The following is a 5,184-nucleotide window of genomic DNA, read 5'->3' on the forward strand; positions in this document are numbered from 1 at the left end:
TATTTATTCTTTCTATCCAAGAACAAGGAATATTTTTCCATTTCATTGTATCTTTTTCAATTTCCCTTAACAATGCTTTGTGGTTTTCATTTTATAGGTCCTTTACATTCTTTGTTATGTTTATTCCTAGGTATTTTTGTTGTTGTTGTTGTTGCAATCATGAAGGGGATTATTTTTTTGAGTTTGTTTTCTGATGTTTCATTGTTGGCGTATAGGAAGGCAATGGAATTTTATATATTAATTTTGTATCCTGTGACCTTACTGTATTAGTTCATTGTTTCTAGTAGTCTTTTTGTGGAGTCTTTGGGGTTTTTGATTTATAGGATCATTTCATTTGCAAAAAGTGAAACCTTTACTTCTTCTTTCCCAATTTGAATGCCTCTTATTTCTTTCTCTTGTCTGATAGCTCTGGTTAGAACTTCCAGCACTACGTTTAATAAGAATGGAGAGAGTGGACAACCTTGTCTTGTTCCTGATTTTAGGGGAAAAGTCCTCAGTTTTATGCCATTTAATATGATGTTAGCTGATGGTTTATTATAAATGGCCTTTATTATGTTAAGATATTTTTCTTATATACCCATTTGAGTGTTTTAAACATAAAGTGGTTTTGTATTTTATCGAATGCCTTTTCTGTATCTATTGATAGGATCATATGGTTTTCTTTGTTTTGTTGATATGTTATATTACATTAACTCTTTTATATATGTTGTACCATCCTTGTAATTCTGGGATGAATCCTACTTGATCATGATGAATTATTTTTTTAATGCATTGTTGTATTCGATTTGCTAGTATTTTGTTTAGTATTTTAGCATCTGTATTCATTAGAGATATTGGTCTGTAGTTTTTTCTTTTGAGTTGTCCTTGCCAGGTTTTGATATGAGGGTTATATTGGCCTCATAAAATGTATTTGGAAGTATTGCTTTTTTGTCAATTTTTTTGAAGACTTTGAACAGAATAGGAACCAAGTCTTTTTTGAATGTTTGATAGAATTCACTAGTATAGCCGTCTGGCCCTGAATTTTTATTTTTGGGGAGGTTTTTGATAGTTGTTTCTATTTCCTCTCTGCTTATGGGTCTGTTTAGGCTTTCTGCTTCTTCATGACTCAGTCAAGAAGATTGTATTTTAGGAATTTATCCATTTCTTCTAGATTGTTAAATTTTGTGGCATATAGTTTTTCATAGTATTCTACAATAATTCTTTGTATATCTATGATATCTGTGGTAATTTCTCCTCTTTCATTTTGGATTTTGTTTATATGAGTCCTTTCTCTTTTTTCCTTAGTGATTCTTACCAAGGGTTTGTCAATTTTGTTGATCTTTTCAAAGAACCAGCTCCTTGTTTTATTTTTTCTATAGTTTTTCTGTTCTCTATTTTGTTTATTTCTGCTCTGATTTTTTATTATTTCCATTCTCCTGCTGGTTTGGGGTTGCCTTTGTTCTTCTTTTTCTAGTTCCTTAAGTTGTGAATTTAAGTGGTTTACTTGGGTTTTCTCTTGTTTGTTCATATAGGCCTGTAGTAATATGAATTTCCCTCTTATTACTGCTTTTTCTGCATCCCAGAGATTCTGATATGTCGTATTGTTATCTTCATTTGTCTATGTATCTTTTGATCTCTGCTTTTATTTCTTCTTTGACCCACTCATTTTTTAAAAGTATCTTGTTTAGTTTCCACATTTTTGTGGGTTTGTTTACCTCTTTTTTGGAGTTGAATTCTAGTTTCAAGGCTTTATGATCAGAGAATATGCTTGATATAATTTCAGTCTTTCTGAATTTGTTGATGTTATTTTTGTGGCCCAGGATATGGTCAATTCTTGAGAATGTTCCATGGACACTAGAGAAAAATGTATACTCAGGCACTTTGAGATGAAATGTTCTATAGATGTCTATCATATCCAATTGTTCTACTGTTTCATTTAAGACCAATAATTATTTATTGATTTTCTGTTTGGAGGTCTTTTTGCTCCGGCATTTGCAGTTTACTCTACGCTCACAGTTGCCAGGACCAACATCTCAACCTGCTCCACAGCCTGTATCATGCGTGAGATCGTGCACATCCAGGCAGGCCAGTGCGGCAACCAGATCGGTGCCAAGTTTTGGGAGGTCATCAGTGATGAGCATGGGATTGACCCTGCTGGCATTTACCATGGAGACAGTGACTTGCAGCTGGAGAGAATCAATGTGTACTACAATGAAGCTGCTGGTAAAAAGTACATACCTCGGGCCATCCTGGTGGATCTGGAGCCGGGCACAATGGACTCGGTCAGGTCTGGAACATTCGGCCAGATCTTCAGGCCGGACAACTTTGTGTTTGGCCAGAGTGGGGCCGGGAACAATTGGGCCAAGGGCCACTACACAGAGGGTGCTGAACTGATCGAATCAATTCTGGACGTGGTAAGGAAGGAGTCAGAAAGTTGTGACTGTCTGCAGGGCTTCCAGCTGACCCACTCGCTGGGTGGTGGCACTGGGTCAGGGATGGGCACGCTGCTCATCAGCAAGATCCGGGAGGAGTACCCAGACCGCATCATGAACACCTTCAGCGTGATGCCCTCACCCAAGGTGTCTGACACGGTGGTTGAGCCCTACAACGCCACCCTCTCCATCCACCAACTAGTAGAGAACACAGATGAAACCTTTTCCATTGACAATGAGGCCCTGTATGACATCTGCTTCCGCACCCTGAAACTGAGCACCCCCACGTATGGAGACCTCAACCACCTGGTGTCGGCCACCATGAGCGGGGTCACCACCTGCCTGCGCTTCCCGGGCCAGCTGAACGCAGACCTGCGCAAGCTGGCAGTGAACATGGTGCCCTTCCCACGCCTGCACTTCTTCATACCAGGCTTTGCGCCCCTGACCAGCCGGGGCAGCCAGCAGTACCGGGCCCTCACGGTGCCCGAGCTCACTCAGCAGATGTTTGACTCCAAGAACATGATGGCCGCCTGTGACCCCCGCCATGGCCGCTATCTGACGGTGGCCGCTATCTTCCGGGGCCGCATGTCCATGAAGGAGGTAGATGAGCAGATGCTCAATGTGCAGAACAAGAACAGCAGCTACTTCGTGGACTGGCTCCCCAACAACGTGAAGACAGCGGTGTGTGACATCCCGCCTCGGGGCCTCAAGATGTCAGCCACCTTCATTGGCAACAGCACGGCCATACAGGAGCTGTTTAAGCGCATCTCGGAGCAGTTCACAGCCATGTTCCGGCGCAAGGCCTTCCTGCACTGGTACACGGGCGAGGGCATGGACGAGATGGAGTTCACTGAGGCTGAGAGCAACATGAATGACCTGGTGTCCGAGTACCAGCAGTATCAGGACGCCACCGCTTATGAACAGGGGGAGTTCGAGGAGGAGGAGGGGGAGGAGGAGGGGGGCGAGGAGGAGGCTTAAGGACTTCTCAAATACAGTGTGCATTGTTAGTGAACTTCTGTTTTCCTCAATCAAGCATGGTCTATTTGTGTACTATGGAGCTCAGTTTTGCCTCTGTCAGAAACGCTGTTGATGTGGAACTCCTCCTCTAAGTGTTACAGTATTGTCTAAGGTACCTGTACTACTTAAAGAGCATGTGTCTATGGTTGCTTTATCTTTACTCTTTTTTTTAGATAGTTCTTGAATGTTTCTGGTTTAATAATAAAGTACTTAATTTTTTTCTTGGTTTAATAATAAAGTACTTAATTTTTTTCTAAGGTTTTAATTACTAGTTTTAATAAAGAGATTAAAAAAGTGATTTAGAGCCGTCAGTGGTGTATTGAGGTCTCCAAGTATGATTGTATTTTTGTCAGTTTTTGTTATTTGGCCGGTCAGTAGCTGTCTTATATATTTTGGTGCTCCTTGGTTTGGTGCATATATATTAAGAAGTGTTATGTCTTCTTGGTTCAATGTCCCCTTTATCATTATGAAATGACCATTTTTGTCTCTGATTACTTTTGCTGTCTTGTAGTCAGCATTGTTAGATATGAGTATTACTACACCTGCTTTTTTTTTGGATGTTATTTGCTTGGAGTATTGTTTTCTAGCCTTTCACTTTGAATTTGTTTTCATCCATGTAGCTTAGATGTTTCTTCTGGCAGCATATAGTTGGATTTTTTAAATCCATTCTGCTACTCTATCTTTTTATTGGTAAGTTCAAATCTATTTACATTTACTGTAATTGTTGACACTTGAGGATTTCCTATTGCCATTTTATATATTGTTTTGTATCTTGTTTGGTTCTTCTCTTTTGTTTTTCTATCATTTGTATTTGTTTGGTTGTAATCCATATTTCTTTTCTCTGTTACTGTTTTCAAGCCACATGCTTCTGTGGTGGTTTTTTCAGGGGTGGTTACCATTACGTAATGGAAAGCATACATATCATGTTCATTGTAGTACATTATCTCATGAGTGTTTCTGCACTCCATTTTCCTTTCCTACTGTTAATCTTTGTCCTCTCCCCTTTTTTTGTTTTTGTTGTCACAGATTAATACTGTTTTTATTGTGATCTTGATGGAGCTTTTATTTGTAGTTTTGTTTTATTCGTTGTATCTGGTTGGAAAACCCCCTTTAGTATTTCCTGAAGTGGAGATTTTCTGGTGATAAATTCCCTCATCTTTTCTGTATCTGTGAATGTTTTATTTCTCCTTCATATTTGAAGGATAACTTTGATGGGTATAGTATTCTTGGCTGGAAGTTCCTCTTTTTCAGAACTTTAAATATTGGGGTCCACTCTCTTCTAGCTTTTAGAGTTTCTGCTGAGAAATCTGATGATAATCTAATGGGCCTTCCTTTATATATATGTTGTATTCTTCTTTTCCCTGGCTGCCTTAAAATTTTTTCTTTGTCATTGGTTTGCCAATTTCATTATGATGTGCCTTGGAGTAGGTTTGTTATGGTTAAGATAACTTTTATGTTTGCTTCTGTTTGCTTCTTGAATTTGAGGCTTTAGTTCTTTCCCCAGGCTTGGGAAGTTCTTTTTTATTATTTGTTTGAATATGTTTTCCATTCCATTTTCTCTCTCTTCTCCTTCTGATATACCCATTATTCTTATGTTGCTCTTTCTGAAAGACAATTTCTGTAGGGCTTTCTAATTTTTTTTAAATTCATAAGTCTCCCTCCTCTTCTCTCTCTAGTGTCTCTAGTTGCCTGTCTTCTATGTCACTAATTCTCCCCTCTGTCTGGCCTGTTATATTAGCTAAGCTTGTTACCTCAT

At 39.2% G+C, this 5,184-nt stretch overlaps 1 pseudogene; it reads left to right on the forward strand.

Annotated features, from left to right (window-relative positions):
* The first annotated feature begins 2,011 nt into the window (after positions 1 to 2,011).
* LOC136310436 (tubulin beta-2A chain pseudogene) lies at positions 2,012 to 3,389 on the forward strand (annotated as a pseudogene).
* Positions 3,390 to 5,184: the final 1,795 nt, after the last annotated feature.

Source organism: Saccopteryx bilineata, chromosome 7 (assembly GCF_036850765.1).
Source record: "Saccopteryx bilineata isolate mSacBil1 chromosome 7, mSacBil1_pri_phased_curated, whole genome shotgun sequence".
Lineage (NCBI taxonomy): Eukaryota > Metazoa > Chordata > Mammalia > Chiroptera > Emballonuridae > Saccopteryx > Saccopteryx bilineata.